The 25,511-nt window shown below is 32.3% G+C and overlaps 1 pseudogene; it reads left to right on the forward strand.

Moving 5' to 3' along the window:
- Positions 1 to 25,511, forward strand: part of LOC142321252 (cytochrome P450 4C1-like) — a 68,860-nt pseudogene that overhangs the window by 40,815 nt on the left and 2,534 nt on the right.

Raw genomic sequence — 25,511 nt, forward strand, 5'->3', positions numbered from 1 at the left:
AACTAGAACAGAAAGAGGAAATAATTTTAAAAAAAAGGAAAATCTTTTTCATATCGTAATATTTCATCAGTTTGCAACAGTGAATTGGAGTATTTTAGTTTCACAATGATATAGTAATTATTAAAATTATAAAGAGTGTAAGTTAATAACAGACATAATGAGTTCAAAAATAATTTTATTATGTATTACTGATATTTACATAAACTCTGCATAAAAGATAAATTAGATGTAATTGAATTAAAAAAATAATATCCATTTTTTATGTGTTTTTTTTTTACAGCTCATTAGATTCTTTAATCAAAAGACTGTACCAACCATGGTTGTGGACAAATTTTATTTATTTTAAGACAAAGAAGGGAAAGAGATTACGTAGTCATACACTTCCAGAGTTTTCTGAATTCGGTAATGACGACAATTTTTTTTCAAATATCATTATTACAATATTAAGAATTTTTTTTAAATTAATAAGGACTTCCTAACTATGAAAGTTAAACATGTGGTCTGTTGAAAATGTTAATATTATTTTAATTTAAAATAGATAACAATTATAAAACTCTGGTTTTGTTAATAGTTTGATAAAAAAAATGATTGAATGTATAAATATACAGCTTTAATTTTTTTTAAAGTTATTTGTTTTGGAAATGTTTTGTAGCAAGTGCAATATTGCAAGAACTTATTTTTAAACCCGTTCAAAATAATTACAATCGTTAACTGAAAACTATAATAATATAATTAAAAAACATTTCGTACCAATCCTGGAATGAAAGCGTTTCTTCATGTGGAATCCTATCTCCTTTTGTCACGTTGAATAATCTAGTCTATAGGAATGAATAATAGTTTTAATCTTAGCTTTTGGATTGCTGTTAGTATTCTTTAATTTCAGTATATATTTTCTGTCTTATTTCCTTGATAAATTATAGTTTATATTGAGAGACAATGATTAATAGAAAAGTATTAAAAATATATATAAAAACATATGAATTTTACTCTATATAAAGCTGCAAAAGTTGGGGAATCTTGCCAGTGTTGGGTTCTATGCTTTAGGATAATTTATTTTTTAATTAACGTAATTTCAGGCAATTAAGAAATGTATAAAAAAGAATCAGACACATTAATGAAATTTTTATTAAACATAAATTATTATTTACATATGCGGTGAAATTCAAACAAAATTTGAAGGCATAAAGTTATTTTTATAGCTATTTGTAATAAATTTTTTTTTTAAATATACGTTTTATAGAAAAAAAGTAAATGGATAAAGTTAATGTGGTTAATTTAATTTTGAAGAAATATTATTTTTAAAAACGTTGAAAACGGGTAGAAGTATTATACAGTATTATATATTTTTCGATAATAAGGAAAATACACATTTGTGATATCCGTTTACCGTGGATATAAGATAAATATTTTTTTAATATTAGTATAATGGCGAAAAACTGTAAAAGAGTATCCCTCTTTAATTTATTGTTAAAAAAATGTATGAAAATGAAATGACAACAGATTTCTACTTTCAGGCAACTACAATTATAAAACGATTATATTCCTATTTAAAGTAGAAATATTTGAGGAGATTACTCCATTGAAGAATTATTATCATTATAAATACTATTTTACACTATTGTGTCTAGATAATTTTAACTGCAGTACCTCCTCGTTAGGTAAAAGTGAAATAATTCTCAATTGTTTAAAATAACAAATAAGTATAAAATAATTGATTTTTTATGATTAGATGAAATAACAATGTTGTACTGAGATGTTCCATTTTTATAAACTTTTTTTATTTTAAAATAAATTTTTATTCTATTGTAGCTTAATTACAAAATATCTTAAAATTATCTAAACAGCTTTTTACGTTAGCATTCTGCAGTAATATATCGGTACAAAATCTGTCATCTATTTTTTTTTTTTTTTTTAACTGAATTTTTACGGGCATCGACTGCTAAGGTCATTAGCCCTCGTCACATTCTTTAAAAGAAATTATTATCTCCATCAGGATCGTCATATGTAAGGGTGTAAAGGGCCCTTACATTTTATTTAAAAACACAAACTTCACAATAAACATTAAAACATGAAAGACAAGGACAATCACAAACACTTACGGGGTGTAAAGGGCCCCAATATTAAAATTTGAGATAGGTTCTCAAAAGACCATGAACTTAAAATTAAAATTAAACTAATCAATACCATATCTTTCTTTCTTCTACGAAGTCTCATTTATAGTTTGCTTAAGCACCCTCGGGGCGACCAGAACCGCCGTTGAGCAGTATATCAGTCGTGCCAGGGTGCCGTGGCAGTTGAATCCTTCTTATATCAGGCCATAGGCATGCACAGCGCACACCCATAGCCTCCCGCCCTCAATCCACCCTTGAGGGTCCCCCATGCCATCATCGGACACACCCCGACTCACTGCTCTTGAATGCAGGTGAGCCAAAATGGCCTAGGCAAGAGGGCTACCTCCCGTCACTATACGTGCCACGCTTCGAGACTCCCTTATATGTATATATAAAACTACCGCTTAGAGTATCTCTTACCACAGCTTTAAACTTCCATTTTATAGACTTTTAAGAAGTCCACTGGCGTGTAAAAATGCAACTATATTTTCTTCATTTCCATTATCCAGATCAGCACTAATATTATTTGTAAGACGGAACCTCTTTCTGAGGTCCTCATATATGGTACACTCTTCTATTAGATGCTTGATTGTCAGTGTTTTATTACAAACACCGCACATTGGTCTCACTTCGCCGGTTAACAAATATAAATTTGTTAATCGCGTGTGACCGATTCTAAGTCTGGTCACCGCTACTTGTTCACGGCGAGTCAACTTAAAGTCGCTTTTCCATTTATAAGGAGAAGTTTTAACCGAGTTTAATTTTGTATTTAAACTCCTCCATTCAGCGTTCCACTTGTTTCTTACTATGTTGGTTAGACGGTTTTTAACATCTGCCACTCTTACAGGAAATGCATCCAAGTCATCGCAGACTGTTGCCTTTCTGGCAGCTTCATCTGCGATTTCATTACCTGTAATACCAGCATGCCCTGGAGTCCATACAAATACGCATCGCTGTCCTCGTTGTTTTAGTACGTATAAAATGGACAGGATGTTTGCAATTAGGACATCCTTAATGTTCTTGTTCCGAATTGCGACGAGTGCACTTAATGAATCGGAACATATTAGCACTCTCTCTTCGCAATAGTGTTCAGTGTAGCGAAGAGCTTGCTGAATTGCAGTGAGTTCTGCCGTGTAGACACTGGCCACATCTGGCAGTCTCCAAGAGTGGGCTTCTTCATTTACATATATCGAGCATCCAACACCATGTTCGGTTTTAGAACCGTCAGTATAAATTCTAATATGTTCTTCGTAACTACTGACGGTTGCTAAAAATTCCTGCTGGATGATCACTGCTGGTTTCTTTTTTATTTCTCCTTGAGAGAGATCCAAATTTGTATTTACCGCTGGCAAGAGCCATGGCGGTATTTCTCTCGTAGAAATTGTTAGTGTCTCTGGTATGGCAATTTCATATTTTCTTCTTAATTCGTGATACCTAATTCCGGTTGGTCTGGAATAGGTAGCACGATGTTCATATACTGCAGCCATAGGATGATTCGTGAACAATTTATTATTTATATGAGCAGGGAAAGCCCATACATTTGCTGCATATCTTAACAAAAGGATCTCTCTTCTATAATGTAGTGGCATTATTCCGGCTTCAGACATTAGACTAACCGCCGGACTTGTGCGGAAAGCGCCTGTTGCATATCTTATTCCGCTATTATGAACTACGTCTAACTTTCTTAAGTGCGACTTTCTAGCGGATGAATATACGATACATCCGTAGTCTAGTTTAGATTGAACCAATGCTTTATACAATCTCAATAATGTCTCTTTGTCTGAGCCCCAATTTAAATTCGATAAACATTTTATAATGTTTAGGGCTCTTTTGCATCTATCACTCAAGTCCTGTATGTGTAATCCCCATGTAAGGGATTTATCCAATACTAGTCCTAAATATCTTACGCTATCTTTATATTGTATTGGATTATCGTCAATTGTCAACGCAGGACTTTGATGAGGAATTCTCTTCCTACAAAAGTGTACACAGCACGTTTTCTCTGGTGAGAATTGGAATCCGTTATTCCAGCTTTTGCTGATTTCTACTGGAATGGCTAGTATCAATTTATTAATGGCAATGGTAAACAAGGTATCGCTCAACGGCGAACCCTGCGGTATGCCATTTTCCAAGATTCTTTCACATGAATATTCATTGTTGACGCGTACTTGGAAGGTACGGTCATTCATGTAGTTGCTGAGCAGTATAGGCAGATTGCCACGAATGCCCCATTCATGTATCTGGAGCATTATACCATGACGCCAGGTCATATCGAAAGCCTTCTGAAGATCAAAGAAGACTCCGACACAATGTTTCCTTTTAATAAAGCTGTTATATATAATGTCCTCTAAGCTGATCATTTGATCAGTGGTAGAATGGTATTGCCGAAAACCTGCTTGATACGGTGATATCAGGTTTTCTTTTTCCAAAACCCAGACGAGTCGATTATTAATCATTTTTTCCAGTATTTTTCCCATAGCACACGTCAAAGAAATAGGACGATAGCTATTGGGGGTCTGTTAAATTTTTATTTTTCTTTGGTACTGGAACAACATGAGCTTTTTTCCACTGCTGCGGGTACGTTCCATCCCGCCAAATTTTATTATAAAGTTCTAATAATCTGCGTTTTGCAGTGGTATTCAGCTGCCTGATCATATTATAATGGATTTCATCCGGACCAGCAGCTGTGTTACCTACTTTTTCCAACGCTTTCGCGAGTTCTTCCATTTTAAATGGTACATTATATGAGTAATTATACTCAGTTCTAAAATTTAGTAGACCTTCGAGTTCTTCTTTTTTGGTTCGAAAACCTTCCTCGTAGTTGGCCGTTCTGCTGGCCTTTTCGAAGTGATTGGATAACAGCTCTGCAATTTCATATGGAGTGTCTTTTATTTCATCTTCATCTTGAAGGCTAGTTATGGGAGCAAAATCATTACGCCCACAAATCGCCTTCACTTTCCTCCAAACATCTGATGCAGTAGTAGTTTTGTCGATGGATGACACGTATTGCTGCCAGGATCGTTCTTTCGAGTCTATCATAAGACGTTTTGCATACGCCCTGTATTTCTTAAAGGCAACAAGATTTTCTATACTAGGACGCTTCTTAAAGGCGTTATACGCCCTTTTCTTTCTTTTTATAGCTTCACTTATTTCATCGTTCCACCATGGAACGGGTTTTTTCGTAAGTTTCCCAGATGTTTTGGGAATATATCTCGATGCCGACTCAATTATTGCATTTGTTATGGCGTCGACATCGTCTCCGATAACTCCAGTTGTTTCTGGGAGTATCGTTCTAGTTGTGAAGCTCGTCCAGTCTGCCTTCTCAAATAACCATCTTTTAGGGATGGGATATATTGTTCTTGTAACATCAGTTACAATTTGTACCGGAAAATGATCGCTTCCATGCAGATCATCTATAACATGGAAGCTGTACCTTGGTGCTATCGATCCGCTTATAAGTGCAAGATCTATACAGGACGTCGATCCATCTCTGGCATTGAAAAAGGTTTCTGATCCGTCGTTTAAAATAATAAGTTCTGAATTCATCAGGAACCCTTCCAGTTCTCTTCCACGGGGATCTACTCGATCTGATCCCCAAAGAGAATTATGAGCATTAAAGTCACCCACCAGTAAAACAGGTGGGGGAAGCTCGGAAATTAGTCTTGCTATGTCATCCTTATTCCAATCAAAATACGGCAAGTATATGCTGCAGACAGTGACCTGGAGCGGACGCTTCATTCTAACGGCGACCGCTTGTAGGTTTGTGTTTAGAACAACCGCTTCGGTGGTAGCTCTAGTCGATGTTAATATAGCTACTCCACCTCTAACTCTTACATTTGGCGGTTGATCTCGCCGAAATATATCGAATCCTTTTAATTTAAAATTTTCATTTCGGCGGAAATGCGTTTCTTGCAGACATATACAAATCGGGTCTACGTCATGTACCAAGCGTTGGAGCTCATGGATGTTTGAAAAACATCCATTGATGTTCCATTGTACAATCGACTCGCTAATTTTTAATTAAATTATTGTCTGGGTTTTCCTTTCGGCCATCCCTTTTTCCTTTTCTTCTCCATCCTACGAACAGCATCGTGTTCGCGGAGAAGGTCGTCGCCTGTAAGGCTTCCGGTCTCCGTATCGGAGACCACCGAAGCCGCCGACGACGACGGGCATGGATCGGCTCCGGTTTCAGGCGCCGATTGAGAGGCGGCAACCTGGCCGCTCCCCAACACGGGGGTCGCACCGGTCACCGCCTGTGGGAGGGGGGGACACTCGCCCCCCCCCCCCCTGTGTGATTTTTTGTGGCCTCTGAGGCTTAGAGGCCACTTCAGTTACAGGAGGCTTGGGAGCCTCCATAACAGACTCTGTAGGTATCACCTTTTTCTTTTCATCAAGAATCTCGCTGAGACGGACTTGACAGTCTGGTTTGGTGTCCGTTTTCTTTTCTGGAGGAGCAACTTTCACTTTTATCGACTTATCTTCAGCAGGCTGTACCACTATCTTTGGCTTAACAAATTCTTTATTGCCAAAAGGTTTCATCTTGTTTTCGATGATCCTCTCAATCATGTTAGCCAAAGTAGGCGCAAGTTTATTTATAATTTGAGCCTCATCTACAGCAATCGGAGCAGGAGCAGGAACAGTAGCCGCAGCCTGAGCATAAGATGTTGTTGCTCTAGGTTTGCGGGCGTTAACAATCTTTTTGGCTTCGATGTAGCTGACTTTCTGCAGGGTTTTAACTTCCTGCACAGCTACTTCTTCTTTGTAGACAGGACAATTCCTGGATCTACATGAATGCTGTCCCTTGCAATTGATGCATGCAGGGGGCTCTTTACACGGCTCTCCCTCATGCACCTCTTCGCCGCACACGCATATTTGCGTTCTCTCACATTTGATAGCGGTGTGGCCAAAACGTTGGCACTTGAAGCATCGCATTGGTTGCGGGATAAATGCCCGCACATCCAATCGATGTATCCCCGCTCTAATCTTCTCCGGCAAGGTAGGCCGGTTAAATGTGAGAACATGAGAGGCTGAAGGTAGGACTTCGCCATTCCTCCTCATGTTCAATCGGCGACACTCAATTACTCCCTGTGATGACAACTCCTCAACAATTTCTTGCTCCGTGCAATTTAGAATATCCCGACAGACGACCACACCTCTTGAGGTGTTGAGCGTACTGTGGGGATCGACATGTACAGCCAGTTCTCCAATCTTTTAAAGCCCCAAAATCTTTTGAGACTGTACTTCATTTACAGTCTCAACATGTAGTCCCATGAAGGTCTTCCTTATTTCTTTTACAGGTCCACCAGCGCATTTGGTTATCTCCCGAGCGATGAGAAAAGGACTCACCCTCGAAAAATTTCCATCCTCCTTTGTAATGACCAAATATTTAGGTTTCGGTGTATTACTGCTCTTGAAAAAAGCTTTTTGTAAGCTTTTTCTAGCCTCAATCTCTATCCTTCTATTTTCCGCACTTTTTCTCCGTTTTGCCTCAGGCGAAACGGCTGGTTCTAAACGAGGGTGTTTACGTGCACCCTCTGCCACGTTGGTTTGTTCAGGAAAATTCATGAACATTGATCCCTTCTGTAGCAAGGCTAGCCGCCGGGGTATACCCCCACTCCAGGGCTACTAACCTTGGAGGTCCGATCCGGTACTCCGGTGGAACCGGCATATGTCCTGGCAGAGAGCGGATGCGCAGTCTCTGCACTGACTCCAGGCTCCTACTCACCGAAGCTTTCAGACCTCCCATGCACCGACATACATGGGCACCATTGCTACATGCTTGCCATCGCAGGGGGCATGTGGATAACGGAAGGGTCTCCGTTACACCTGCAATAACATTGACCCTGGCCGCCACATCGCCAGCTCTAAGAGTGGTATAAATCCATTTCCAAAATCGTTTGTTATTCCATTTCCTGCAGGTAGCCAAAAATCCAGTCAGTTTAGTGACCTGAAGTTGGAACCAGGTCAAACTTAGCAAAGCATAACCGAGGAATTTACTCGGAACCCCGTTAGCCAGCTATACGTGATGTACAAAGGTACAGCTGTTGCCGCCCTGGACGTGGAACATAGATGTCTGTCATCTTTATCTTTAAAATATGAAGAATAACAATATATATATATAGATAGTAATTTCTATACTCCAAAGTTTTCTTAATACAACATTACTTTTATTATTACAGTAATTGAGGTGTGCGTGTGCCCACGTGTCACACACAAACTTTGTTACATTCTCAATAATCACCTTGTGATTATGAAGAATGTAATAAAGTTTCAGGACATGTTGTACTCGTGAAAATAAAGAAGAAAGTTCATACAAATATAGGTTCGGAAACGTTTCGTTAGAGAGTGAAAAATAATCCTACAACGTTACTTTTGAGAAATCTGGGTAAAATATAAAAGAAGGAGATCAAAAGACGAACTATTTTATATTTGGAATAAAATAACTTTGTTAAATGGGTAATAAACATATAAAAGTTTAAAAAACAGCTTTATAGAGAATTTGATTCGGAATAAACTGGTATGAATAACGTTTACAGAAACTAATTACAAATAAGAGTTTTGAAGTTAGTTTACTAAAATAAAAAAAAAATACCATAATGTGATAGATTTTAAATAGATATTAGATGAAACGAAATTTATAAAATATTCAATCAAAAAAAAAAAAAAAAGGGTAAAAACAGAATAAAACAATTTATTAATAAATTATGTTATATTATAGAATATAAAATGTTATTCTACACTATTATAGAATAATATTGTATATAATTTATTATTATAACTACATATTACAATTAAAAAAATATACAATTAAAAAATTATTATGAAAAAAAAAATTAAAATTATTACTATTATTAAAATTATTGTTATTTTATGTGGAGTATTACAGGATTTATATATGACCACTTCTGCAGAACATTACAGTTTGTATTATGAAAGAATTATTTCGTAGCTAATGATTTTAATACGGGTAGTGATAATGTTGTTTTTGTTGATTCTCCTGTTAGTAGATAGTGAGTGACGTTAATTTACAGATTTACACTACTAACTACTAAATCTTCTCTATCTTATCAGATGGTAACAAGAATTTCTTTTTTTTTAGTTGAAAAGGTAATAATACAAAAAAGTTAAAAAGCAGTGTAAAATTAGAGGTATCTATTAAAAAAAGACAAAACAGAATTTTCATTTTTAAAAACAAAAAGAGTTCGATCGTTGGGCTTTGCTATTAGAAAGAATAGTGGCCTTTTTCGTACGATTACATTATTATTTTTTGTACGTTCCGTGATTACTTTAGTAACGATATCGAAGATGCGGTCAAGTTTTTGTTTTTGACAAAATTCAACAGTAAAGTACGTACACATATTTTTCATATCCAATCTTTTACTGAAAAATAAATTCAGGTTTTTAGTTTTACAAAAAATAATTTACGTTTTCGTAGATATTTTAACAAAAATTTAATTTCATGCTGCAATGCAAAGTTCTGCTCTCAATATTCCATTAAACTCTTAACTATATTTTAAGTTTATGCTTGAAGTCTAATTTTTTCCTTAGGCTGAAGAATATTTAAAGATAAATATATATTTTAAAAAGCTGTTAAAATGAGTAAACTTAATTACGTCTAACGGTAATATTGAACTTTGTGAAAACATTTAAGAACCTTATTTATGTTGAAAGATCGGAATTTCATGAATATAAACTCAGAGGGACAGTTTAACGACATAAATTCTTTTCTGAAATACTCCTTTCAGACTCTCGTTCAAATACCCTGAATTTCCTTTAGAGGATTCGTTTTGATCTTGCAGAAACAGAAGATTGATACTGTTAACATCGTCTTCGCTAAAGCTTTTCATATGAATGATCATGAACTAATCAAATAAATTTAAAAAAAAATAAATAAAAATTTTCTAAACGCTTCAGATTTTTTGTTTTTTATTTCAGTTGATGAGGGGTCTATTTATGGGGATTATTCAACAGAATCTATTGTTTGAAAAGTAGGAGATAACCTAATTTCGAATTTGAGCCGAAGATTTACAAACAATAGTGATGTTGTGTCGTTGTAAAATCAATGTCTGAAACTAAGAAGTTCTTCTTCTAAGTATATAAAAGTTTTAGTTTCACATTTGTAAACATTATTAACTTTACTTATAGTATTTGACAACCAAATTCCAAATAAACGTAAATGAAATTGGGGATTTACGGAATACCAACTTTCTGGGTAACAACAAGAAGTTCAGATTATTTTATAAATACCAACTATGTTAAATTAGTTTATTTTTCACTGAGAGTTCAAAAGTGAATTAAGGATTCGTAAACCGGATTCCGTTTTGTAATATTTTTGTTTAGTATCTTGAAAATACTCACGTAAGTTTTTTTGAAAAAAATTCTTATTGTAAAGCTTACATATATATTGTTTCGATGAGCACTAAATTCAGTTATCGAGTTTTTTCCTTCAGGCTAAAAGAGATTCCCGTTTTTATGTATTGGCATAATTAGTAAAAGACCGGTATTCGACAGCAATATTCCTAAACAAATCTTATACAAAGAGTTTTGTATCAATACAAAGCGATATACAAAGTCGCTCTTTTTTAATCCCTTTAAAAACATTCATAGTTAAAGCCCAGGAAAACCAATTATGCTTTGCATTTTACCAAGCAGTTGAGGGTGTATAATCGACTTTGGAAAGTAGGATCCCTGATATATTCTGTGGAGCACATTTAAGTCCATGCTTAAAACACACTCACTGCTTGCTTTTCATCGATGTAATAACCTTCTGTGCTGAATTAGATTTTTGTTTTTAATTGACTTAAGTATATGGTTATCAACATTTATATATGTCTTGGAAAATAAAACGTTTTAAAAACTCGAAAAATACGACACCGCGCTAGTGGGTGGTGCGCACGAGAGACGAAAAAGCTTTGGATTTACATCATCCGTGCGTGATATACTACTCACTCGAGCGTGGTTGAGCGTATTCGTAAATTTATTACTTATTCATGCTGGTAATTTATGTTAACTAATCTTCTAGTTTTTTAATTAAATAGAAATAATTTATTTCTTCCTTTATGAAAAAAATAAAGACCTTAGTTGTGGATTTTACTTATAAAAAATCGGTGTTAAATTTACGTGCAACAAATCTACAATTCATTCCATATGTCAGTAACTGATTTTAAAGTTTTTAGTTTACTTTTGCGTTAGTTAAATTAATTTACAGATTATCTTTATCTGATTTCATCTATCATCTGACTTATTTACGACCTGAAAATTAGTTTTTACTTAAATAACTTTGAACGTTTTAGAGAGATCTGACAAACAAATAACTATATTATTTATGTTTTAAACACATAATCAAATTATATATTATATATTTTAATGCTTTTATTTTAAAAGAATAATAATAATAAAATTAAAAATATTTATGTAACCCACATTTTATTTTAAAGGATATGAATAATCACCAAAAAGCAAGCATTAATTTGCAATGAAAAAATAATACTAGCAGTATATAGTTATAAAATAAAAGTAAAACATAATTTTTATAATCCGCAATAACTGAAATACAAATAATTTATAAAATAAATCTATTCTCTTTCATAAGTGCAGTAAGTTCGCGCAAAAAGAAAACTGGTTTATTTTAACTACGAACAAACTACGCGGTAACAAAATGTAATATTTTTGATGTGCTAACATACGATACTAAGTCAACATTAACACGCTGACCCTACCAGTAGGGATAAAAAAACCGCTGTACTATCGCGCGTATGTGCGTGGCCAGCAGGTTTCCTGTATGCATAGACCACGCGCCTGCAAGTGCTCACTACTGAATGTGTTAAGATTCTGTTTACAGAGTTGTATGTTCTGCAGGTCAGCAGTGTAAGAATTAAATTTAGTATATTCATAAGTTTATTTGGAGGAAAGAAAAAGTCTCATATGATACTTATTATTGGACTCGTGCATGGAAAAAATATTTGGTGGGAAATAAAAATGTTTGAATATTTAAATATTAGATTGTACATACAGTTGTTAACCATTCTTTTGATATTTCCGATTGGTTTTGCTATTTATTGCATTGCTAAGTGGTGATTTTTCTTTTTATTTGCGTAACGTAATTTTTTTTTTATTTTCGTTATTACATTCTGACATCCTTCTTGTCTGATATTATTACTCATGTGTTTAGTTGTAATATAAACAAAACATTTTTATTAGTATACAACACTAAAATAACTTAAACAAAAATATAATAAACTATAAATAAATAGATATTATATATACGTAAATATATATAATTAAAAATTGTTATGAAAATCATCATTTAATTGTCATTCAATTATATTAACAGTGTTTTATATGTTCATAAACCTTGCTTTAATTTATTTCTTACAGTTACAGCCGCCGTCATTAAAATCTACCATTAAAATTTGCACAATGTATAAATTCTTCTTTATATTACAAATGCAAGTTTTACACAAAAAAATCCTTTTAAGAAATTGAATAAATGTTTGCAATTACAGCAAAAATTATTTCTATTTCGTTACAGAAACTACACTTAAGATTAAAATTATGTCATTTACCTCCACTTAAGCATAATTTTGTTCTTATCACGAAACTATGAGTATGAGCCTCAAAACTTTTTTTTATACTCAATTCCATTTTTGACTAAAATGCTGTTTTTTTTTGTCTACAGATAGTAAATGAAAGAAGACGAATCAGATTAAAAGAAAACGAAGAAACTGCAAATAATAAAGAAGGTGGGATAATAAATGGTTCCTATTAAATTGTATATTTAACTTTATGCATAATTTGTTACTCAGTTGTATCTTCTTCTTTTTCCTGTTTAGCCTCCGGTAACTACCGTTTAGATAATTCTTCAGAGGATGAATGAGGATGATATGTATGAATGTAAATGAAGTGTAGTCTTGTACATTCTCAGTTTAACCACTCCTGAGATGTGTGGTTAATTGAAACCCAACCACCAGAGAATACCGGTATCCACGATCTAGTATTCAAATCCGTGTAAAAATAACTGTCTTTACTAGGACTTGAACGCTGTAACTCTCGACTTCCAAATCAGCTGATTTGGGAAGACGCGTTAACCACTAGACCAACCCGGTGGGTTTACTCAGTTGTATCTGTTCAGTTATAAAATAATTGTTTGTGAGAGAATAAATTGCAATTTATTTATTGATGCCATATTTTTTTAATAAATAATTTGGAATGGTATATCAAACAAAAGTAAGAATGTGGAGCAATCTTCATTGTTATGGTACGGATAGCTTTTTTTTACATTTTTCAATATAGTGAGTTTTTACTGATTGGCAAAGAGAGCAGTGATAACTTATTTTCTAAAGTTGTTATAGAACCAGCTGATTGCTATTCATGACGACGATGGTAACGCGCTTGTAAACAACGTCTCTCAAAACCACAGGAAGCAAGGCCCGATGAATAATTTGATCAGGGACCTCCGGAAGGCTTAGTCGCCTTAGTGTCGCAAGTTAATGAGAACGAATCTGTTAATGATTTTAACGACATCTCGGGCAGTGAAGGGGAATGCGAAGTGATGAACTCTCAACTACACAACATACCATGGCAAACGGTTGCGAACACCTAGAGCGTGACATGCTTTTTCTCAGTTTTCTTATAACGGGTTGCCACTTCCTATCCAGTTTGAACATCTTCCCGTGAATAAGACCGCTGGAGCAATCTGAACAGAGAGAGGGTGTAAAGCCATCTTCCTTAGTTTTGTATAGTATTACGGATATAATGAAACTGTATGAGCTACTGGAGATAGTCGTGATTAGGGCCAATTTTGGGGCATGTGTGATTAAAGTAAAGAGCTCAAAATTACCTTAAGTACATTAACTCTTATAGACGAATTATTATAAATTTATAAGTTCATAAACCTTGTCTTAATTAATCTAGTACTACTTTAGCCAACGCTATTAACAGAATCTACCATCAAAATTTTCACATTGTAAATGATTAAACTACATTTTAATCAACAGTTTAGCTTCAGAGTCGGCTATTTGTCCATCAAGTAGACTCAAAGAATTGTAAGTGTGATCAATGGGTGCCTAGAAAGAAAGGATTACTGTTTGGGTGTTTGGCAGCCTTCCCAGACGTTCAACAAGCATTTCATAAAATTTGACTTCCCAGTTTTCTTTTCAATCTTGTTACGTAGGTATCTAGATGGGTGGTTTTCTCAAGTCACATATAACCAGGAATTATCTGTATACACAATCTTCAGGATTTCGCGGGGTTCTATTTTAGGTCCGATTCTAAATTTGATATATACTTTCTGTGTTGAAGATATCACAGTTTTGTCCTTCGCAGACTACACAGCGATTTTGGCGGTAGATGGAGATCCCGACTTTGCCTCGGGCAAAACGCAAGCTGCACTTGACCTTATCAACGAATGATTGGGTAGGTGTAGAGTGAAAGTCAATTCCGCAAAATCGAGTTACCGTAATGAGAAATAATTGCCCTCCGGTTCAACTGGAGGAGAGTATCGTCCAGTTGATACCGTGGTACGGTACCTACAGTTATATTTATATCTTTGATTGACCTTGAAGAATCACGTCAAAGAGAAGAGGAGACAAATTTATTATTAACATTGCACGAATGTACTGGGATGGAGGACTACTTGTAAAGATAAAGTTGAAATCATCCAACGGTTTCGAAACAAGGTGATAAGGATGACTTAACGAACTTAAAAAACTTCAAAACTGAAACTAAAACTTTTTTTCTCTGACGCGGTGAATTAGTCGTGTTTAAATTTTACTAGAAAACCGGTTACAAAATAAATTTACCAGAACTTAGGTTTTTTGGAATTTTCATATGAAAAAGGAAATTTGATAGTTGTAAAACCATAAAATATTATTAAAGAAGGTAGACTAAGAAGTTTTAAGCAATAATATAAAACAATCTAACTTGAATTTTAAAATGTAAAATAGAGTAGTGATGTTAGCGAATTCCTGTGGTGAACAAAACAAAGCCGTTGTTTACAGAGCTACTTAAATCCTGGATTTCGGTTAGCCTTAGCATGTTGATTAACAGTATATCAAGATAACCGTTAGAATATTTTTATTGCATGTTGAAATACATTAAGATATCGTTATGACATTTAATAAGGATTTTCATGCGAATATAGAAAAGGTAGAAGGGGGAAAACGTCTGGCTTTTAGTAGTTTCTTTACAATAATTACCTGCATTTCTTTCTTTATTTTTACCATGACGCATGTTTCTTTTCATTGGATTTCATTTGAACGATTTTTTCATCAACACAGCATACTATTCAAGGCAGCTCTCATATTTTAAATACGTAAAAATTAAATAAAAGAATTTAATTAATATAATTTTGTTAATATATACTTAAAACTATATAAATATACAAACATTGAAAAATGTTGTAAATGTAATAATTTTAATTTATTTTTTTAATTCGAAGCAGTCTACTAGGGACCACACCAACAACATTTCTTTTCTTGTTTTCCTTGGTTTCTTCAGTTTCTTGGAGTGCTCGTTTTTTCCTTTTTGTCTCTCACTTCATTTAACTCTGGTTCTTTCTTTCTTTTCCACAAGAATCCTTTTATTTTAAATTATTTTTTTAAACTTTATTATATCCAAACAGTTTTCCTCTTACATTGTTAGGTTTTGAAGTACCTCTTTCACCTACTTTATATATTCTGTTTGGCTTTTTAGATTTCAAAGCTTTTCGAAAAGTTGTTTATTTAGTCTTTTTGATACATTTGGTTGGTCATTCGAGATTTTAATTTTCTTTTATAAATTGTTGTTTCCAAATCCTCTTGGGTTTTATAAATTTCTTTATTTGATTTTAGTCTGTATATTTCTTCTGCTTCTTCTAGGACAGTAGATTCTTATTAGAAAATATCTTTTCGTTTAGAGGAAATTTTTTCGGCCAATCAAATTTGCTGTTTCAAATCCACATAAATCACTGGTCTGGCTGTAGTGTTATAAAGACTGAATTTTGTTTTTAAAAATATTTTATTGTAAATTTCTTTATCTATGAAATTAAATTCTTTAATTTCGATTTTCCGATTTCCTCAGCTACCTTTTCTATCCTGATTATTTTTATATTTTTTCTTTTTACTGTTTATTTCTCTTTAAATTGGATTGTGGCATTTATTTTTACATACCAATATAAAAACATGCATCTATTAAGTATTTTGAGATAATCTTTGAGATTAATCATGATTTCTGTTTCTAAGAAGGAAATTTGCCAGCCAGATTTTTCTGCTGTTTCTTTAGATCATTAATTTGGGAAACTGTGTTTTCTTAGGATTTTACGAGAAGTGCTATATTATCTGCTAAAGCAAGACAGGTGTTTTTTGTCATTATTTTTCCAGATATTTTCATGATTTTATCTAAAACTGTGTTGTATAAGAAAATTTAATTAATAAACATAGCCAAATCAAATCATCCTATTTACCAATTACATACTTTTTAAAATAATAATAAGGTCTTTTAGATTTCTTACTTAAAAATCAGTCAATCGAGTTATTCTTTGTTTGTATTATTTATATTTTTTCCAATTTTACTTTGAAAATACTTTTTAAAAGAAAATTTATTGTCAGACACTTAAGCTTTCGAAGATATTTTTGTTTTCTTCCTATACAATTTCTAAGTTACGGATGAAATTAAATATTTTCGTCTTAAAATAGCTACGGAAGATTAAATTAAGGTACCAAGAATGTATATAAAAGATACAAAGCAAAACGTCCTTAAAATAATAAAATCAATACTAAAGAATGTTAATAAGGAGGAAATTTTTACAATCACCTCATATGAAATGAACAACATTTATAAAAAATATCTGTTAAAGTTAATATTTCTTATTACAGGAAAAGAACAAATTTATACCTATTTGGATATGAAGCTTGATCATGCAAAAGAAATCAATACAGACGACGAACAGCTTCTACGAGAACTGAGTGATATCGTAATAGGTGTAAGTTAAGCAATAATTTTTTAAAAATTTGATGTCGGGTGAAATGTTATTTGTTATATTTTAGAGTGTTTTTTAAATTTTGAATCTGAATTTTCTAGTAACAAAGTAATTTTACAGTTTAACAAACAGATTTACATGAACCGGTCCAGCTGATAATGATTTTCTTTTCTTTCTTTTTGTTTGTTTATCCTCCGGAACCTCAGTTAGGTATTGCTTCAGAGGATGAATGATTGATTTGTAACGTATGTGAAAAAGCTGTGCCTGATCGGGATTCGAATCCGGGACCTCCGGATAAAAGCCGAGACGCTACCACTCGCGCCACGGAAGCCGGCATCACGTAGCTGATAATGATTATGGCACAGAAATAGCACCTTTTTTCAAGAGCTATTTATAACAGCTGATAACTCTGAATATAATTTACGTAAATTTTTTGTTCAATCCCTGTAGTTAATAACATGAAGTTGTCACATGTGTTACAGTAAATCTTGTTAGATTAAGTACAAAAATATTGTACAAAATAATATTTTGAATATTGAAATAAATATTTTGCTATAATTATGTTATTAAACTATGTTTTAATATTACCAATTATAAAATGCAAATTCATGTATGAAATTTGTCTGCTCATTCTCAGTTTAAAGGAAAGATACCAAAGGACTAAGGTCTTATTAAAATAAGCAATAGTAAAAAACAATTTTAAATTATCATTGTTTAACAAAATGATAAGCTACGTAAAAAAGTTTCCTAAGAAGAATTTACGTAAAGTCATACATACGTACATACACAGAAATCGAAAAAAAATTTAAAAAAGTTATCCGCCATTGGTTTACAATTTTTTGTAAATAATTTTAAGACGATTTCCAAGATAGGAGGCAAAAATAGGAAAGAAAGAGAAATTAATAATTATAAATCATTTCACCAGGTAAATAAATTATTACGAGATAGCTATATTTTTTAAACAAAATAACTCAATAAAATTAGTTCTCCGCCCTCCATAGCTGAGTAGGTAGTGTCCCTGCATTTTGTGCGGCGTTCAGAGAACGATTCCCGGTCAAGTATGGCATCTTTTCATACGTTACCAATTTCTACCGCGCTAATGACTATAGCTGTTAATATCAGCATTTTCATAACAAAAAAGAAAAATTAGTTTATTAATCCCTAATCGATTTATTATTTTCTATGAATATATTTATTTAAAAAAACATTCAATCCATGAAGAAAGGAATTCAAAAAAAAAAACGAGATTTCAGAAAATAATATTTTAATTTTGCGATCTGATGAAGAAATGAAAAAAATTCTAACTACTCGATTGGTGAAAAGGAAATTAAGTCGGGGATCGTATCAAAATAAAAAGGCGATATGGAAGGGATCCTTAGTTTAAACGTATACTGTGAATTAAAGTATTCGACCGAATGTCTACGTAGAAGTACGTTGCTACAAAACGATTTACAAAAAGATTTTTCATTCATTTTATATTATACAGAATAATAAACAAACGGTTTCTGTGCCTATTTAATAGTATAAACTTGTATAGATGTTAGTTATAAATTTAAATACTAACACTTTAATAATTTTAATTTATTTGTTGGAAAATATAATTGAAAACTTTACAAGTTTGTTGTCTTAAAATAAAATAAATAATTACATTTTTTTCGCTATATTTTAGGGCGCGGATACCTCAGCGTTTGCTATGTCTTTTGCTTTGTTGATGTTGGCTATTCATCAGGATTGGCAGGAAAGAGTTTACAAAGAAATTCATGAACATTTTGGAAATAGTGACTGTGATCTAACTGCGAATGATGTTGCTAACTTGAAAACTATAAGTCTTATTTTTAAAGAAACATTGAGATTATGTGGAGTACCTCATACTCTTCGCCAGATTGATGAATTTACTAAAGTTGGTAAGTTATTTTTGCATAAAAATATCAATAAGAAAAGTGAAGTAAAGTTAAATATGATATTTGAACTTGCTCAACGTTATCGAAGTTGAAAAATTTAAGAAATTCAACATCGATACAGGCGTCTCTTTTTATTTAAACACTTTTTAATACAAATTTAATATAAACTATAAAATAATGTATAAAAAAATAACTTTTATAGTGTCCCAAATTTTATTTCCCTAAGAAAAATTCAGAAATGCGTTATAATTAAAAAAAAAATCCCTTTCAGCATGCCGGAAGGCGGAGGTAGATTTCACTGGTGCCAAGTAGAGGATAAAAAAGATTTCCACCTTAAAGTTAAGAAAAACATAAAATTTGTTCAATACAATGGTTATATGTGAAAGACGTTTCACATGTTTAGCATTCGAGAAGCCCGTATTCTTACAATTCCAGCAAAAATTTGGTCGTACCTTGCCGTAAGGATTGGTAATATTCAAAATTGTTTCAGACAAAAGTTTTAAGTAATGTTTAGAGGACTAACGACCACTTTAAACCGATTTGATACTTTACTTATTAAGGGAGGTATGATTTTTTTGTCTTCGAAACCCCATTTTTTCACCCCTTGGAGAAATCAATAATATGAAAAAACTTTACAAAAATACGTTTTAGGCCCTTATCCAAAGAATAGTAGGAACATTAAACGAATTCGATATTCTACTTAACAAGAAAGTTACAGCGTATTTTGTTTTTTCAAAAAAGCCCCCCTATTTTCACTCCCATGTTCCGAATTTGCCCATTAACGAATTCGACCGAGATATTGGGTCGTTATGTTTTACGTATCAATTTGAAAGTAATTGGCGCAAAATTACGGCAGTTATCGTGTCCACAAGAAAGTTATATATATATATAAACTTTTGAACTGATGGTGATTTTGGGATCTGGGTTTGTGAAACGCAAAGATATGTCCAAATTTTCTGGAAGTCGAATCATGATACCCATACAATGATAGCTTATCTTATGATAGTTTCTTGAAAACTAAAACATTAGATTGTCCAAAAATATAATGAAATAAACTATTTTATAATTTGGGGGTTTTACCCATTTACAACCCCAAAAAATTGGATAATTCATTCGCTTTGAAAAATAGGTATTTTACGTAAAAATAAAAAAAATAATTTTCTTTTAATTATTAAAGATTTTTACTGATTTTTGAATGAAATCCATTTAAAACCATGATCTCGTTAATATTAGACATCCGACCTTTAATTATTAAATTTCACGTCATTATTTTCAAGTCATTTAAAAATAAAGTGATGCGTTCATATTAAATTGTAAGCTGCCCTAACCTATTCGTATTGTATTATAATATAATATTAAATTTAAACTTGTTTTTTCATATTATAATTTATTATAAGCTTGTCATTAAGTGTGTGTATTATTCGTACATTTTTATAAATTTTGTTTTTATAAGATAGGCATTTTTAATATTATTACGTTCTACTAAATGAAATGTTTTATCTCATTAATTTTTAAATAGATAATTTAATTTTTAAATAGCAAATGTAATAATCTTTTTATTACTTTATACCCGAACACTCGTTTATAATTCTATTTTGTAATATGTCGATATTACAATATAAAAATATATATATATATATGTAACCTTTTACTTCAGGGTTATTATTTTTTTTTTCTGTTTAGCTGCCGGAACTACCGTAAGGTATTACATCAGAAGATAAATGAGGATGATATGTATGAATGTAAATGAAGTGTAGTCGTGTACAGTCTCAGGTCCACCATTCCTAAGAAGTGTGGTTAATTGAATCCCAACCACCAAAGAACACTGGTATCCACTATCTACTATTCATATCTGTAAAAAAAGTAATTTTTGCCTTTGCTAGGATTTGAACTTTAGAACTCTCGACTACGAATTCGATTTGCGATGACGAGTTAACCACTAGATAAATCGGTCGGTTTACTAATTAAGCCTGCTACTTTTCCAGATTTGCGAAATTGAATTGTTACAGCAGTGAATTCAGTAACCAGGGACCAGTTACCAATAAAAATAATTTGGGACCAATTAAAATAATTAACTGTTATTTATAAGTCTCGGTTTTTGCATCCTTGTACGAAGTAAAGGAGGTATTGTGAGTGCGAAAAATGTCGGTTTTCAGATTTCAACGAAAATTTCAATTTGACTATCCTTGAAACCATTTTGACTATTTTCGGCGTGACTTCTGTACATACGTATGTGTGTATGTATCTCGCATAACTCAAAAACGACTAGGCGTATAATGCTGAAATTTTGGATTTAGGACTGTTGCAACATCTATAAGGTATAATAAATACCTTACGGTGGTTCCGAAGGCTAAACAAAAAAAAAAAAGAATTTAACAATAGTAATCATTTTTAAGTTCTTTATAAATTATGTCACCGGTTTTTAAAAAGCAGAAAATTTATTAGTGTTTAGTATATTTTGTGTAGTCAGTATTTTTTAAAATTTGAATACTAGATCGTGGATGCCGGTATTCTTTAGAGGTTGTGTTTCAGTTAACTAAACATCTCAGGAATCGTCGACCTGAAACTGTATAAAACTGCACTTCATTTACATTCATACATACAATCCTAATTCATCCCCTGAAATAATACCTTACGGTGGTTTCGGAGGCTAAACAGAAAAAAGATAGTCTTGCTTAAGAATCAGTGAGATGTGTCTGTTTTTGAGTTCATTAAATAGTAATACACCGAAGGGAATGTCACTCGTGGCATTCGCATCGATGGCCTTCTGGCCGAGGTGGACTGGAATATGTCAAAAGCCGAGGTTTCGAAGATGACCTCCGGTAAAGTCCATAAGGACTCGTAAGGAGAGGGGGGTGGAAGGTGCCTTCCCCTACGGAGGCCAGGATGTATTCGCATCGGTGGCATCCTGACTGAGGTAAGAACAAGGATGAGAGATGGATTTTGCTGGAAAATTTTCCAGAGTTATCTGGTTAGTTAAATGAAGATGTTATTTACTGATTTTAGTAATATAAGGTAAGGTATGTATCATACTAGAAGTTAAGTCACCTACATATGTCATAAAATAATGAGCTACATCAATAATTTGAGTTGTTTTGGTATAAAAGAACGATGATTTAGGAATGGTTATTTATTATACAAAACGTAATTCCAAAATGCTCTTCAGAATTTATCCTCAAGAACAGACCTACTGTTGTAAGTAATTACCCTACATTTGACAGTTTATATTTTTTTCTGTGGATATTGAATTCTATTCGTATGACAATTACTAACCTTTAAGACGTTATGGAGTTTGCAAATAACTTCGAAAATTTCTGCTTAAGAAACAAAAAAATACTTGAACTTTGATTTTCTTTTAAAAATCTTTTCACGGAATTTAAAACTTTTTCATAGTGCTTTTTTCACTGAAGTAACAATTTTACAGCCATTTGTCGAAATTAAATCTTTCATTTCGAAAAATTAAATCCTTTTTTTCAAATGTCAGACAAAATATTGTCTGACATTTGTCAGACAATAATCAACTAGTGTAATTTTATCAGCAGTAAAATTGAAAAATTGTTTCATTTAGTCTCTGCACTTTAATTTTAGTAACTAATGAATTGTCATTTGACTTTGGGCTTAATTTTTTGTTAGCTTTCTGACATCTCCAACCACCAAATATTGTTTGATTTAACTAATATTTTCTCAGAAATTAACTTTTTAATGTTGCTTCATTTCCACCTTATCAATGGATACTATTACGTTCCATAAAACTATTAATATTTGGGAACGGCTTAGTGTCGCATTTGAAAAATATCAATTCTCCACATTTCTAATACTACATTTCTACAAGTTCTTCGACAGTTGTTAAAGAATAAAGAGTAAATATATTAAAATCAATAAAGTTATCAGCAATTTAAATTGATATTTTTTAAATTTCACTCAAACGAAAAGGTTTAGCACTAGAAACATCTCGCATGAAAAATCAGCTTACGCTCAATCGATTTGCATCCAAATTAAGAAAATAATTTTTTATTTATGAGCAGTTTGTTACTATTTCATGAGTCCCTCCTACTGCTCTTTTCATCTTATGCGACTGCTCATATTCCTATACAGTTGTTGAATTAAGGTTTTCTCACAAAAGACTCAGTTTTATACCGTAATTTCCTGACACAAGAAGTCATGGTGTTCGTGTCTGCATTCAGTAATGCGTATTTATATTCCTGTTTTCTACCGACACTCGTGTATCAATTGATCATGTTTTCAACCTTAAATAAGCTTTCAATAATTGTTCATGTTTTATTATATTTAATGAAACTTTGACTTGAGCCAAACCATTGAGTGAACTCAATTATTTTTTTTTTTTGAGGCAAAAGAGGAGTTCTACACTTGAATATCTATCTTATCTATTTTTTCAGATAAATATACAATACCACCTGGATGTTTAGTATACATTCCAATTTTTAACATGCATCATGATTTACGATACTGGAGTCACCCCGATGAATTTCATCCGGAACATTTTTTACCAGAAAACAAAGAAAAAAACCCAGATGTTCTTACATGCCTTTTATTTATGGACCAAGAAATTGCCCTGGTAAGTAATGAGAAAATTCTTTTCGATAATCTTTGACTTGAAAAAAATAAGCAAACAAACCATCATGGATGTTGAAAATCGTATTTTCAAAATTAATAATAGAGAAAATAAAAAAATTATGAATTGAATACGTCAACGTTATTGATAATATTAAAAACAATAAACATTTACATTATAAATATAAATGTATCCGGCATAAATATAAATAAGGTATCCGGCATATATAACAACATAAAAAACTGATAATAACAACGCTTTCATTGTCAAATCAGATAATACATCAGTAAACGAAATTGTTGAATTATTAGCCAATCGTTTGAAGGAGCTAGTAAAACGTCTAATTATTTCAGGACTTGAAAAAACAGAACTTGAGGGTCAATTAAATTTTGAGCACAAATAAATATTTCGTATAATGTACTTTTTAAGATTAATTATAGAAATTAAGGTTAATAAGATATTTAAGGCACGCCGGAAGGCGGAGGTAGATTTCACCGGTGCTAAGTAGAGGATAAAAAAGATTTCCACATTAAAGTTAAGAAAAACTCAAATTTACTCAATACGACAATGGTTGCATGTGAAAAAAGTTTCACATGTTTAGCGTACGACAAGCCCTATTTTCTTACAATTCCAGCCAAACTTTGGTCATCTCTTGCCGTAAGGGTTGGTCATATCAAAAATTGTTTCAAACAAAAGTTTTAGGTAATGTTTAAAGAATTAAAGGATACTTTAAACCGATTCGATAGTGTGCCTATTAAGAGAGGTAGATTTTTGTATTCGAAACCCAATTTTTCACCCCCTAGGCGGATGGTTGGTGATAACAAAAAACTTTACTTTGTTTATTCCATGCTTTGTTTTATGCTCTTATTCAAAAAATAGCTGGAACTCTAAACGAATTCGATATTTTATTTAATAAAAAATTTATAGCGAAATTTTATTTTTTCGTAAAAGCCCCCCCCCCCCATTTCCATTCCCATGGCCGATTTTTCCCATTAACAAGCTCTAACGAGATTTTGGGTTATATTTTATGTATCAATTTCAAAGTGATTGGTCCAAAATTATTGCAGTTATCGTGTCCAAAGAAAGTGAAATATACATATAAACTTTTGAACTGATGGTGGTTTTGGGGTCTGGAGGAGGTGAAACGCGAAAATATGTCGAAATTTTTCGAAAGTTGAATCATGGTATCTGTTACAATAGGTAGCTTTCTTATGAAATCTACCTAAAAATGTACCAATAAAATAACTCCACTTTAAAATCTTCTGTATTTCACCATAGGCTAAAGACAAAAATATGCCACATATATTAATTAACATTAGAGATCTTTAATTATAATTTAAGAAGATTAACATAGTTCTACTAAGTGAATTAGAATTTCTAAGCAAAAAAAATAGTATTCCTATTCAGGTTGCTTCAAATTTTTTCGACAAAAACAATACGGAATATTAATTTTATTCCTGATTTCTGTCAGCTAAGTATTTCGTGCTAATCCAGTTATAACGTCATGAAAGAAGATTATAAATTTCTCTAACATATTAATGGTTAAAGTGCCATACATAATTTGGCGACGTTGGGAGTTGTTTTTATGCAGACATTTGTTCTCTGTAAAATCGAAAAAATAAGATTTAAAAAAAAATTATTAAATACAAAAGTCTTTCAAATTTAAATAAACCCTTTTTATATGAAAAAAATTTCTGTTAAGTGATTTTTACATGCGGTATGCTAAAGTACTGTTATAAATGGCTCTCGCTTATTTTATTTGTGGCTAATAAATTTATTAAATCTACTTTTGAAAGAATACGTTCGATCTTTGTTGTCAAATATTTTAGTATGTTTATTAATTTTGAATTGTTCAAGATTGTTGAGGTTTTAGATTGTAATATTTGCGGTTAAATAAACGAGAAATTCTGTGGTTAGTTTGGTAGTAAATGTGTCCGGTTTCATGAGGTGATTATTTGTGAATGAATGTG

The sequence above is a fragment of the Lycorma delicatula genome, chromosome 3, assembly GCF_047948215.1.
Source record: "Lycorma delicatula isolate Av1 chromosome 3, ASM4794821v1, whole genome shotgun sequence".
NCBI classification, from domain to species: domain Eukaryota; kingdom Metazoa; phylum Arthropoda; class Insecta; order Hemiptera; family Fulgoridae; genus Lycorma; species Lycorma delicatula.